Below are 15106 nucleotides of genomic sequence, written 5' to 3'. Positions count from 1 at the left end.
GGTGAAAATATCAATGTTTCGGCCTTTGTTTTCATTTCCCGTATCATTAGCCAAAGTATATCGTGGTATGTACTATATTTATTACACCACCCCCTAATTACATCATTCAGAACATTTCTCACATGTTCAACGACTTAATACAAGGGTTACGTTTTTGAGATTCTTACTAAAAATATTTTGCTGCCGCTCATGTCCATTCTTCTCTAATTCTCACAGAGACGTCGGTAAAAGAGATTATGATGCGCTTTAACATAACATGAAACGATTACACATGGTTTTCGACAGGCTATCGTGGGCGCTTTCTCATTTGAAATCACACTAAGTTTTTTTTTGTACCAGAGCTCCTGGTTTATTAAGAACGATGGTCTTTCTTGGGGACTTTCGACGCAAAAATTTTGGTCTGTCTGTCTGTCCGCCTGCACATTTATCTTGTTTGTCCACTCCATACGGCATCTGGTACTTGAAACGGCCGACCCCATCCGCATCGCCCACCAATGTTGCTCAAGACTGAGCGTTCATGCTTGTGCAATCGTCAATTAAAAAGCAATTATTGCGCATGTTTGAGGCACCATAACAACATGTATATATTCTGCACGTGCGTATTTTACTGGAAAAGCATACATGAGTAATTTTAAAGACCGTAGCGCTTATCACGCTGCGCTGACCATGCCATGATTGCACGGAACGGGGAGTGTTTCCAACGCTTTGCTAAGACGAGACGGTGGTGGCACCTACCGTCGCCTTGCGTTCTACACCTTATCACCTCTGAGATGGGCGCGCACACCCGTCTCAGAGCCATACGCTTTGTTTTTTTTTTTCAGAAAACTGCCAGATGGCGCTCATGTCTTATGTGTGATAAAGTCCCTTAATGTGTGAGGTGATTGATGCGCTCGTTCGCCTCCGCTGCACGCTCGAGGGACTCAAACGCAGTGCCTCCAGAATACCACTCACCGATTTTCTTGCACAGAACACCAAATAAATGTCCTGTTCACTCTTTCCACGCGCAAGACTGTCGTCTTTCGATGACATTTGCAGAAACATGCAGATACGGGGCCAATTTTTTTAATGGGGGTCCACATATTTCCTCACACTGAAGTATTTCGCTATAATACAAGCGTCCCTGATTTATTCAGTGAGTTATATTTAGATCTATGAACATGGATGAGTTCAAATTGAATGTTTGCACCATTCGGATTGCCGTGGAACTAGGCATGTTTACAAATAACAGGCTAAGCTTACTCTAATGCAGCTGCTGTGCACGCATGCCTCGCTGCAGGACAAGCTTCGCGTACATCCGCTAAGCCCGGGTGAACTCGTACAATGGTATGCACCACTCTGTGGGCACTTACTGTTCTTTTTTATATCCTTAATCTGAACGCTTGCGCGTCGCTTAATATACACGTGAACGATCGTAGACAACACTAGCCCAACGTACCCGTGCCACAAGAATGGAGAATAGTTGACTAGTTGCAGCATTGTAATTGATAGTTGTTACTGTGACGTTACAATGCACAGATAATCGCACATTGCTATGCTCACACACAAGTTAGGACTTTCATTCATACTTTGTTGGTAAAAAAAGCATAGTCCCCAGGTTCTTTTTGAATGGCAGAGTGTTATTTAAAGGAAGCTAATAGCACAGCGGGGGTGTTGCTAGGATTTATGCATTCAGGGGGACAGAAAGAGGAAAAAAAAGGGGGGCCTGACACATTTACATGTACATTTTTGCCTGTGGTTGCATACTTGAGAAACCAAATCGGGAGCTTTCATTTTTTTCTTTGTGCGAAATGGCCCAAATTCTGAACCGAAAGTAGCTCCAATGACACTCAATTGGCTCATACATACGTTTACCTTTCCTCTAAAACAGTAATATTAAAACATTATTTATAATTATCACTGTTCTAGAAAAACGTTGATAGCATGTATATGCCAATGCAGCTCCGTTGAGCTTTTTTCGGCGCTAGATTTGCCCTATTTTTAATAAAAAGGCTCCTCAAACGAACATAAGAAAGAGGTGGAGATGTGTCAAATATAGAACAACCTCCCCGCCGCCCTTCCCTAACTTTTTATTTATATCTATGTTGCACAAGTAACAAATTTTGACTCCAAAATTTCGAAACAACACCACAACCACGCCTCACTCGGCAAAAAAAAACTACTTTGAAGCTCTGCTAGCAAATAAATATGTTGTCAAGCATAAAACTTGCACTATATCTTGGAGGCTTGACATAGCTTGAAAATTATATCATAAAACGGTGCTGCTATGAGTTTCGGTTTCGGTTTTGAGGTCTCGGGGCAACTGCCCATCGCCATCGTCAACAGGCAGACTTTGAATTGGGTAGTAACATGTCGTACGCGTGTTTGCTGCAGGCTGACGGTGGTTTATTATTTTACTATTCACTTGCTTTGCTTGGGATGTGTACTTATACGGCTTGCACGGTTCAACTCGAGGTTACAGTAGATGCAGTACGAGTCACTGCAAGCTGTGGCGCGTCGGCAAGTACAGAACAACTTCGGTGCGGCGGAGTGTGTGTCCTCTGTCAACGGCTTTCGTTGAAGCTTGTGCACGCCGCAAGGAGAATGTTTCCGATCAAGCAATCAACGGAGTGTGCGCTGGGAGCTACATGGAGAACGCTTTTGGATTTCGTGCTATTGCTGAAAAGGTAAGCTTTCGTGCATGCGAACAACGACGTGCAGAAGTGCGTGCCGGCCTGCCGACGCCCGATTTGCCCGCGATACTCGTAATTGCAGGAAGCGACCGTCTCTTGGCGCCGCTAGCTTCGTGACCTTCGCTCGCTCTGTGCTTATCAGCTGGGATGCCTCAACAGTCGCAGTGTTCGTGAACCTCGCTGTAGCGCAGGGTTAAAGAAAACGGGGGGATGTGCCGCGCGCAGATGGACCTTAGGGCATGCGGCAGCGGGTGAGAAAAAAAAGGCGGGGGGGGGGGGGTGAGCGAGCCGAGGTGGGCGAAAGAAATGGCATAATAATAATAACAATAAATGAAGCAGATCAACGGTAAATGAGGCGCCAGTTGTCAGTTAGTGGGACTGCAGTGGACAAATGGGGCGCGTTTATTACGCGGGAGAAAAAAATCCAGAGTTCAATGACTGAAGATAGGGGTGCGTTTTTAATGCGAGTAAATACGCTATTTAAAGTAACAATTCCAAAATACTTAAAATTTTTTATCAGTACCCCTTTGATGCCTGCGCTTTGCAGCGGCGTGACATGTGTTTTGTTAACGATTGTGCAGCTAACCAAAAAATTTAGATGTACCTTGTTTGGTTAGTGATTTGCGCTTTTTATGCCTTGTTAGGTTTGTTTATATTTATTCTAGTATATCGTAGATAATCAGGATATGGAAATATTGATGTGCTTTAATAAGGGATTGAACAGCCACACTCAATTGCACACATCTTTTTGCATTTTTGCACCGTTGTAGTGCGGCACATAGAATATTGTAGAATAGAATATTTCTGTATATTTTCGTGTAGGGTTTCGGCGCTGTGGTTACATATGAAAGCTTAGCCAAAGTGTACCAACAAACACCCACACAATACTTTCAGTTAAGCTGATACAGCACAGATGATAATGGTGTAGGCATAGTTAGCCACTAAAGAACACGCTCGCGAAAAACAAAATGAGGATGGCGACACAGGTGGCTGTAAATGAAAGCAGGCAGACCTAACAGTTCTTGTCTGTTTCATGCATTTTGTCTGTGCAGGTTTCATCCTTAGGAATGCAAACACACTGATCCAACTAATAAGCCCTCCATGCATATATTCCTGTTAGCTACTTCTCTAATAAGTCGTGCATTTCTTTTAATTTTACATTTAAAGTCCGGCAGTTCAGAGCTTATTGAGCATATACTTAACTTACTTGTGATACATTATCTGTTGTATGGCTGTTTTTATGAATTAAAAAAATTCAACTGCAAATGAGCTGCTTCTGCATGCACTGGAAGAATAAGATTAGCACGTCTTATTTATTTTTGAGATTTGTCAGTTTTACTCAAAGCCTAAAGTAATCATTTTGTTGACCAATAAGCAACCTGTAAAAGACACATTATAAAATTATCCAGTACCCCACATTTATGTAACTGGAGAAGAAATTTAGAGGTGAGCTTCCACAAATACACAGTGCTGTGTTTTCAGCAGCAGTTGTCCTTTAATAAGTGCTGTTGATCCTTTCAGATTGGGGCTTGCTCGATGTTTTACACTAGTGTCACACAGTAGATTGTACATCTGTGATGTGTACATGTCTACAAAACTATCCTTCAAAGTAAATGATAAATATTGCTACTTTTCTGTCTGAATGGGTTTATATAATTTTTTGTATCACCCATTGTAGTGGCCTATTGGTTAGGGTATTCTAGCTAAGCAATAAAACTTGGTAAAAACGCTGAAATTTGAGCATCCCAGTATATTTCAAACTTCTTGGTAGGTGCATGATTCAAGAGAGAAGTACTTTTTCACCACCACCATGGTGTAGACTCAAACATGGCACTTCCATTCGTACACTTATATGCACAGATGCTTGTAAATGTAAAAGTGAATAGTGGTAAAGCTGAAAGTGGGGAAGCTGGAGCTTTTTATTATATGACACATCATAATGAGATTCTGATTGTTCCCAGTATTTTTTAAATGCTTAGTTGAATGTTCTGCATCTCTTACATGCAGAAGGTTGAAAGGAAAGCAGACTACGTCTTCTACGACGGACTGGGTGCTGACGATGCAGTGCACTCATCACAACATGAAAGCAGCTGTTCCGGGCTCACGACCTCACTCAAAGGGTTGCAGCAGTGGTGGACGCTACTCATTGGGTGCACCAAATATCTTGTACATTTCAGGAACATTCCTCTGATGGGAAGGCTTCATCTCAAGCTATGTGCCCCAAATACCTATTTATTTTTCCAATATGAGTATCAGTTTGCCATCAGATCAACAGCAGTGCGTGTAGAAAACTGTATACAATGCATAATGTTAGAGTTGTATGATCAACTGGAGATGGCCTATATGTCTTCAACTTAAAAGGTGGATTCACGAATGGGTCATTCCATCCCAAACATCCCAGCTATTTTAGCGACCATCTGAAATCTATTAAAAAAATTGTGATGATTCACTGCATTGAAAACAGTGAAACAGTAAAATATTTCTGAAAGAAAAAAATTTTGGTCACGTAGTTGCCTTATGAACTTAACGGAATGTCAATTTAATCTTGTTTGTGCAAAAGTTTATTTTAAAAGTACTGCTCCTTGCTTCTATACCAAAATTTGTCTACATGTTAAGTACAAGTTCATGTGTAAAGTGTTTGAAGCACAGTAATATTAGTGCAATTTCACTGGCACATACGACTCCAAGACTAACAAAGTGCTTGATACGGCTGGTTGGTGCTGTATGGTAGACAAAGAAAGTGCTTAACAGTGCAAACGACAAGAAGGGAAAGAAGAGACGAGGTGAGCCCTGAACAAGCAACCAAGGTTTATTGCAAACCAACTGCAATATATAGAAAACAGAATCTGCGCATAACCACGCACCATAAGCGAATCGCACATACGTGCACCATACAGCCTACCTTATCAACAACCAGTCATATAAGTGGACCCCAGATAACTAACTTCACAGCAGTTAAGAAAAATTGAAGGTACGCTAACTTAGTAAGCACAAGTTGTTGAATGTAGAAGGCTTCACTAATCTTGTGATCGCGCCGATTTTTATATCCCCCCATGATCAAACACTTTTCAAGAATTGGCTGACAACAAGACTTATTACAATGGTCTGCCAAGTGGCTAGAAAGAGAACCTTTTAGAGAGTTAGGGTGCTCCCTCAACCGATCATTCATGCATCGCCCTAATTGGCCAATGTAACCGTGCCCAAAAGTAAAAAATATAGCTTGTAGAGAATCGCTAATACACAATCAACATGGCACGTAGCGTGTTTCTTAGTGCATGCTTCTTACTTAGGTCCTTCGCTGTTGACCCTGCGACATAGCCCAGCGAATTTATCGCATGCGCAGAACACAACTCTTACACCTATTTTGTCAGTGACCTTCTTTAGCCTTTGGGAAACTTCGTGTACGTATAACGAATAACAGTCCTGCTAGAATGAGGCTTGTTGAGTTAGCTGTTGCTTTGTCTCTTATCAGGCACTCTTAGTGACGTTAGGAGAGTCTCGGCAATGGAAGTTAGCTCGGGATTAGAGAAGCCTGCTTGTTGAAGGCCGTGAACTTGCAGCGAGAAACTGCACTCTATCTGGCGGTGACAAGAGCCAGTTAGAATTGCCTTTAGGCAGAAAAAAGCGATGCTTTATTTGACTAGCTTAGAATGGGTGGACGTAAAAAGTAGGTTCTTTCTTGAGCATAGCTCGTACCGCCTATATACATGATCAACAAAAAAAAGCTTTTATAATTGTAGACAATGTAGGTTATCGTCAGATATAAACTCCGACGTTATTTCTAGTTTCTTCATTTCACGCCCGAAAATGTCAAATATCTCATTGGTGGTTCGCCGAGGGTCAGATTGATCGATGCGGTAAAACACTAAAAAGTCGTCAACGTAGCCGAACACTTTAACTTTACTCGTGTGATCAAAGTTAGCCATGGGACTTCTTTCATACCGCGCGAGTAAAAGGTCACAAAGTACTGGTGCTAAACATGAGCCAATGCACACATCTGCACTGGTGAGATATTTGACATTTTGTGGCGTGAAATGAAGCAACTGGAATTAAAGTCGGAGTTTGATTCATGACGACAAGTTACGATGTCTACACTTAGAAATGCTTTTTTTGGTTGACCATGTATATAGGCGGTACGAACCTTGCCCAAGGAAAAGCTTTCTTCTTTTTACGTCCACCCATTTTAAGCTAGTCAAGTGAAGCACCACTTTTTCCTGCCTAAAGGCAATTCTAACTGGCTCTTGTCACCGCCAAATAGAGTGCAGTTTCTCGTTCTTAGTTCACCGCCTCCAACAAGCAGGCTTTTCTAATCCCCTGCTAACTTCTATTGCCGAGGCTCTCCTAACGTCACTAAGATTGCCTGATAAGACACAAAGCAACAGCTAACTCAACAAGCCTCATTCTAGCAAGGCTGTTATTCCCTACGTACACAAAGTTTCCTATAGGCTAAAGAAGGTCACTGGAAAAATGGGTGTAAGAGTTGCGTTCTGCGCACGCGACAAGCTCGCTGGCCTATGTCGCATAGTGAACAGCGCAGGACCTAAGAACGAAGCATGCACTAAGAAACACACTATTTGCCATGTTGAATGTGTTTTAGCGATTCTCTACAAGATATTATTTACTTGTGAACATTAGCCAAACAGGGCGATGCATGAACGATCGGTTGAGGCAGCACGCTAACTCTCTAAAAGGTTTCCCTCCCCGCCACTTGGCAGACCATTGTAATAAGTCTTGTTGTCAGCCAATTCTTGACAAGTGTTTGATCACTTTGGATATAAAAATCGGCGCGAGCACGAGATTAGTGAAGCCTTCTTTATTCAACAACTTAGTGCTTCCTGTGTTAGCCTACCCTCAATTTTTCTTAACTGCTGTGAAGTTAGTTATCTGGGGTCCACTTATATGACCGGTTGTTGATAAGGTAGGCCGTATGGTGCATGTATGTGCAATTCTGCTTATGGTGCGTGGTTATGCGCAGATTCTGTTTTCCATATATTGCAGTTGGTTTGCAATAAACTTTGGTTGTTTGTTCAGGGCTTTGTTCTCGCCTCTTCTTTCCCTTCTTGTCGTTTGCACTGTTAAGCACTTTCTTCGTCTACCACGCCTTCAAGAACTTAGCCAAAATGTGTTATATTTGCATTTTTTCTATTGTAATACTGCACTTTCTATGAATGTCTGAGTAATGAATACTAACTACACAAAAGGTATATTTTGAGGAAATTATATTATGAGACCTCTTAAGCTGCTGAAACATTACGAGAAAAAATTACAAATTTTGCAGAATCGTCATTTTCGTCTATATTGAGACGTGATTTGAACTGTCGAGTGGTCCAAATAAATATGACCTTCAAACCTAAATCGAAAAAAAAGAAACGGCATTTTCATACGCCAATTGTTATCATTACATATTTTTGTTTTAAGGAAGAAAATAAGTTTTGAACTTTCCCATTGATGAAAATAGGGAAATTCAAGGCGGCAGCTGTCGTATGACCAAATGGGAAGATAGGCGCCAATGGGAATGCTAAAAAATTATTTTCTTCCTCAAAACAAAAATTGTAATGATGGTATATGAAAAGAACTGTTTATTGGCTTTCAATTTATGTATACAGGTAATTTTTAGTTGAGCCCCCACATGGCGTAAATTGCATCTCAATATGGACAAAAATTACGATTTTGTAGTATTAATGATTTTTTCTCATAAAGTTTACCAGCTTGAGAGGTCTTCAATATTTTTTTCTCAAAATATACCTTGCGTGGAGTTAGTATTCACTATTTCAGATATTCATACAAACTGCAGTATTGCAATAAAAAAATTGCAAACATAACACATTTTGGTTAAATTCTTAGAAGCATATGTGCCAGTACAAATGCAATATTATTACTGAGCTTCAAACACCTTACACAAGAACCTTTACTCAACATGTAGACCAAGTTTGGTATAGAACGTACTTTTAAATTTTTTCCCAAACAACACCCAAACGACATTTCCGAAGTTCCGAAGGCAACCACGTGACCGAACATTTTTTCTCTCCAAAATATCCTACCGTTTCACTGCTTTCAATACAAATAATCAGCACAATAATTTTCAAATGCATTTGAGATAGTTGCCAAAATGGCTGGGCGTTTGGCATGAAATCACTCTAACAGCGTGTCATGAACACAGAAAAAAGTCCTATGCTTATTAAGCCATTTATTTTCCAAGAAGTATATTGAAAGTGCCTCCTCTGAGGCACTGTATAACGCTGCTTTTTTGACAGTTCTAAGGCGGCTGCACGTGCTATTGTTGTTTACATGTGCAGCAGCGGCATTCATGTCTTGTAGAACTCGCTGTTTGGATAGTTGGTGCATGTTGCATTAAACATTAGTCAATTTTGCGCCAAAATGACGACCACACAAACAAATAGAACACATAAACGAGATGGGCACTCATTTGCAATTGTTTATTTCTTGAGGAAACAGGCTGATATAAACCCACTTTTCGTCAACGCATATGCAACCTACTCGGGCCGTCCCTTACCTAATGATGCTATAGGACACATGATCGCTAGATACCGTGCTTCCAGCTCATACATGATGAGCGAAGTTTTGCTAACGCAATTGATACCCCATTTCTTTTGTGAAAGTCCTTCGAAATTGCTCTTGATGTGAATCCACGTGAAGTGACATGCGCTCTTGAACGGGCACCGTCGTTATTCTTTGCCGTAAGGGCGTGTTCACTCACTCGATCATTGACGCAGCGCCTCGTCGTCTGGCCAACATGTCTCTTTCTGCACAATAGGGGTATTTTGTAAACCGCTTCCCTGACAGACTTCGTGAATGGCCGCGCATACTTCTTTTTACAGCCTTTCAGCTGCTCAACATGATTTTCAGCGATGCACCAGCGCAACTTTGCTAGTTTGTTAGGGGCACGAACTCCATCAGTATTTCATGCCGACTCGCCACCTTTTTAAGGTTGTGTGTATGAATATATGGTATATTATAAATATATGGTACAAACAGCTGCTAGTGAGCAGCGGTTCTGTCCATGTGTTTTCTTTGTGCGGTCGTGGTTTCGTCGCGAAATTGACTATTCAATTCAGGCATTCATGTCTATTGACAGCACATGTTTAATGTCTATGGCACAATATTACATGCTATTTTCGTATCCATATTTGCATGTTCAAGAGAACAGCAGCCACGTCAATTGTGTCAATCGGATACAATTTCCTAATTTAGCACAAAACCATTATGAAATACACAACCAGCCTCAATTATTTCTCAGTATTGTTAATTTTATCATGAAACATAACATTCATTATTCAACGTAAGTTTGCACATCACCATCCAATTGATTGATAGGTGCAGTTTAATGTCCTAAAGCCATCAATTTGATTATGAGACGCTTAGGGGAGGGCTCCAGAAATTTCGGCCGCCTGGGGTTCTTCTCCACCGAAATCTAAGCAAATGGGCCGACAGCGTTTTCGCCTGCATGAAAAATGCAACTGAGTACCTACCTTGGCTACTAAACCATCGAGGCGGGGTCATCATCATCCAATCTAATACAGATGCGCCAACCGTAATTATAACTTTTAATTGACCTAATTCTATCCTCACAGCAAAAGAAAAGAGTAGAACGGTTTAAAAGAAAGTTCTCCCCGCCCCTTTCTATGACGTCCATAATGCTTTATAAGTCGCTTTTGCCAGAGTACGCTTTCGCTCTGCAGAAAAGTGCTTTATGATTTGGAAGTGGCTACTAATACTCGCTGTCACAGGACACAAAATATTTTTTCCCTATATTACTCTGCCATGCGGATGCCATTCAATAACAAGTACTAGTATGAGTGCTGGCTGTCTTTCAGAGTGATTTATGAGGTTTTTGCAGCCTGAAGTGACAATAAAAAAATCCTATGCCACTTTTTTGTTTTCGCCACCCCCTTGAGCTCCTCCTTTACGAATATATGGAATTTCTGGGTCGCCTGTCAAACAGTTTGGCAAGCTGGGCAAATACTACTGTGAGTTTTTAGCCCCTTATTTTAGAACGTCCCTTGACTAAATGCTTCACCTTGACTTGAGAAAATTCATTCCAGCGCAGTCTCTAGGCAGAGCAAGTCACCCAATATCAGGGATAATCTGCAGCGATTCTCGAGAAAAGCGTCATTTTTAGACAAGCGGTGGCACTGTGCTCAGCTAGTTCAGGTGAAGGACGAGATTCGAGTCGAGGAGCGTTCGTAAATAGGGAGGTTAGCATTGTTTGCACTGTGGGACAGTTCAAGAGTGCTTTTATTGAAATAGCTCGGCTCTCGTATATTTTGAATGAATTAGCGGATGTCAATTAATTTCTACATATATTATTCCTTTTGTGTGATTCAGTCTAATTTGTAGTACTACTGTAAATTTGGAGCCCCACTGCGGTGGTCTAGGGGCTATGGTACTCGGCTGCTGACCCCCAGGTCGCGGCATCGAATCAGGGCTGCGGTGCCTGCACTTCCAATGGAGGCAGAAATGCTGTAGGCCCGTGTGCTCAGATTCGGGTGCACGTTAAAGAACCCCAGGTGGTCAAAATTTCCGGAGCCCTCCACTACGACGTTTATCATAAACATATGGTGGTTTTGGTACGCTAAACTGCACATATCTATCAATGCTGTAAATTGGAATTTCAGGCTCAAAAATGTTGCGTTTGTTTTTCCTGAAACCTGCTCCAAATTAAAGTTTTCTCCCTGGAAAAGCAAGATATGATGCTCCAAAATATTGCTCCAGATGATAGCGTGGCTGCTCCGCCTCTGCTAGCTGTAAGTGGTTACTCTTTCACCCTGCTTTTGAGTTCATTTTATGTTCTTTGATGTTGCATTGTTTCAGGGGGACATATTATGTGATGCGCTTGATATTTTTCATCTTTAAATCAATTATTCTGCATGGTTAGTATCTAGTGACACTGTTAAGCTATTGTAATTTTGCCTATTGTTTTTACTCCTGTATTATTGTTTTTCCAGTATTCTGAATGTCTGAACACACAAGGGTTATTGTGAAATGAAAATGCCATTTTAAGACTGTTTTGTCATTACATTCATTAGAATACTACTAGCATTGCATAATATGCATAGGGAATGCCACAACACATGCAAACTGTGGCGTATCAATGAGGCAATTATAGTGTGCATTGATATATTATTTCAGTATATTGGAGAAATAAGGCATGCTGCATTGCACTACTCTTCCTGCTGTTTGTATGCTTCACTGCACTGTGCTTTTGTGCTGCATTGAAGCGTGTTAAAATTAATCCTTCATTTCTAAGTGCAAATAAAGGCTCTTCTCTAGTACTTTGATATGCATGCATCGGTCGTTTGAGCTCCATGCCGTACCATTGACGTCTGATTTTCGGTCTTCTTTTGTAGCAGATGGCATTCTGCTCTGCACAATTGAAAAAGGCTTTTGATTAAGGTACAATTTGTCTCTGAAGCCTGTATGTGCTCTGTGTCTAATAAAATAAAGCTTGATTTCATTTTGCACTATTGCATGTCTTTGTGAACGTTCTGTTATGTATGACAACTCATTTTGAGTGATGCCTTCGCACGCAGCTAGGATTACATGTTATATGTGAGAACCTTATATGCCGTGCTTCATATATGCACCATAAAAGCTGTGCTAGAGCCAGGATTACCACACTGTGGGAGGAGCCACTACAATAGGACATCTGCACATGAAAGTTCTAGCTAAAGGGTAAGCTTTCACGTGCTTTTACAGGGGCCTACTGGAAAGGGGTAACACTCAAATTATGGTACTTTTCGCATGGGTGTTGGGGCATTAATCAGCATGAACACCCCCACACCCTTTTTGCTAATTGGGCGAATTACACCCTTACACTACTTTTGTTTTTTAAGGGTGTTAGGATGTCATAGCAATATTACACCCTTACGCCCTTAAGATTACTTGGGTGTACATTCGCTTTTACACCCTCACTCCCTTAAGGCCACGTGGGTGTACATTTGCTTTTACACCCCCAAAAATGTTTGTGCCATAGGGTGTAAGTTCGGAAATCCGCCCCACGGTATAGGTGTAGTGCTGCTTGATACACCCATTTCGTGGGGTGTAGGGGTGTGAGTTATAGACACTATAAAACACCTATATGGGTATAATTTGGTTTACAGTGTAGGTCCCCTGACGATAATTACAGACGTGAAACGCGATTGGGCAACGAAAAAAAAACCCAGAGGAAGCGAGCAGCGCGAACTAGCCGCAAGCCCCCCCCCCCCACCTGCAACAAAAAAATGTGTCTGTTTATTGATGATGATAGTACTGCTGGCGCCATTCTCGTGGTATTGCAGTTCAGTACGCCGCCGCTACGAATTTGCATGTTATTTTGATACAACAGCGCAAAGGTACAGTTTCCGTTCTCTAAACTGGTAGGTGTTCTGTGAGACTATCGTCTTTAAAAAGTTGGCAGATCCCACGTACAGTGTGACTCGATGATATGCGAAGCACGAATGAGAAAGATTGATATGTCACTTTAAAATTTGCAGAACGTTACGAGGTGGAGGTAAATGATGCAGTACATGACTTCTATGTCAAGATTATCATGTTTTGATTTGTCGTTTACCTTCGTCATCCATTCACATCACGTGATACCAAATTTAGTGTATTTCCAAATTTAGTATTTTATTTCCAAATGGTAAAACAGATAAATTTAAGCATAACTCAAATAATCCCCAAATCACATTTTAGTTTCATTTTGAATCAATTGCATCAACAGTGTCTGCACAATGCCTGTTCAAAAGTCTTCCAGTGACGTTAAACCAGAAGGATCATAAGGAGGACACACATTTTGCCATGATAGCTATTTTTATTTCTCCATTATGACTAATTTTATATACAAAAACTGCAATGCCAGTGAAATGACCGCGAGCACACTATGAGCGTGGTATGTTGCCGTGTTCTTACGTGAAACACTTCTAAGGATTGTCATGTTTGAACCAGTCACTTACTTTCGTCATCCATTGGCGTCACGTAACCAAATTTGGTATATGTAGGGCAAGCAAAATGGCCACGAACGCACCATGAAGGGCCCAATATACTCTGATGTAGCGTTCACGCGCGTGCATGCTGAGCACAGCGACGTATACGTTAGCAAAACGCGAGCACTCTATAGTCTGATGCCAGGCGCGACCGGCGCGAACAGCGTCCGTCGGCGCGGCCTGACGGCAACCAGCGCGAAATGCCACATGATGCATTTCGCACCAATGCGTTACCCAGACAACACTGCGTCTCTCTCTTTTCATGACGGAGGGACGCCGGACGGGCTCAAACGCGCAAGCGACAAAGCAACGCGGCGCGGCGCGCGCCTGCGAGTATATGCCCGGACCGGTGCCTGGCGTGGCAACGCCGGTGTGACGCGACGAAATGGACGCCGGTGACCACGCGCACCGCATCACGTTGATATATATTGGCGCCTTGACTGTGGCATGTAGTTACGTTCTCACATGACACGCAACTCATGATTATCATGTTTGCACCAGTCACATACCTTTGTAATACCATTCATTTCACCTAATACCAAATTTAGCATATGTAAAGCCAGCGAAACAGCCACGAGCGCATCATAAGTGTGGCATGTAGTCATGTTGTTACATGACTACGTCTGTCGTGATCACCATGTTTGTATGCGTCATTTACCTATGTCGCCCGTTCGGGTCACGTAATACCGTTTGGTAATTGTGAACCTATCGAAACGGCCGCTAGCGCATCATGAGCGTAGCATGTAGTCATGTTGTTACATGACATGCATGTTATGTTTACCATGTTTGTACCAGCCTCGTATCTTCGTCATCCATTCACGTCCCATAATACCAAATTCTATATAGGGGAAGCTAGCGAAATGGCCCCAAGTGCATCATGAGCGTGGCTTGTGGTTATGTTCTTACATGACACGCATCTCATGATTTTCATGTTTGCACCAGTCACATATATTCGTCATTCATTCAGGTATCGTAATACCAAATTTTGTATGTGTGACGCTTGCGAAACGCCAACGAGCGCATCACGAGCTTGGCACGTAGTCATCTTGTTACATGACACGCATGTCACGATTTTTATGTTAGGGTTTGTCACTTGTGTTCGCCATGCAATCGTGTCATACCATACCGTTTTGCAACGTGCCTTGTGAACGAAATCACCGCAATGGCTGCAGGACCATGAAATGTAAATCCTGACATTCATGGCATCCATGTCATGATGTTCATGTTATAACTAGTCAGTTATGTTCTTCATACAGTCATGTTATGCCATACCAAGTTTGGTATCGATACCATTATCAAAACGGCCTGGAGAGCTGAAAGTTGTTGGCGGCTAGATAGATAGATAGATAGATAGATAGATAGATAGATAGATAGATAGATAGATAGATAGATAGATAGATAGATAGATAGATAGATAGATAGATAGATAGATAGATAGATAGATAGATAGGC

At 41.8% G+C, this 15106-nt stretch overlaps 1 protein-coding gene and 1 long non-coding RNA gene across 2 annotated transcripts in view; one reads left to right on the top strand and one right to left on the bottom strand.

Moving 5' to 3' along the window:
* The window catches only part of SerT (Serotonin transporter), a 387450-nt gene that overhangs the window by 237241 nt on the left and 135103 nt on the right, over positions 1-15106 (bottom strand). The window lies entirely within an intron of this gene.
* On the top strand, positions 2277-12154 carry LOC142804214 (uncharacterized). Its single transcript, XR_012894520.1, has 2 exons — positions 2277-2663; positions 4677-12154. It is a non-coding gene; the product is annotated as an uncharacterized LOC142804214 (long non-coding RNA).

Source organism: Rhipicephalus microplus, chromosome 3, assembly GCF_043290135.1.
Source record: "Rhipicephalus microplus isolate Deutch F79 chromosome 3, USDA_Rmic, whole genome shotgun sequence".
In the NCBI taxonomy this organism is placed as follows: domain Eukaryota; kingdom Metazoa; phylum Arthropoda; class Arachnida; order Ixodida; family Ixodidae; genus Rhipicephalus; species Rhipicephalus microplus.
This window is presented reverse-complemented; position numbering and strand designations above follow the sequence as displayed.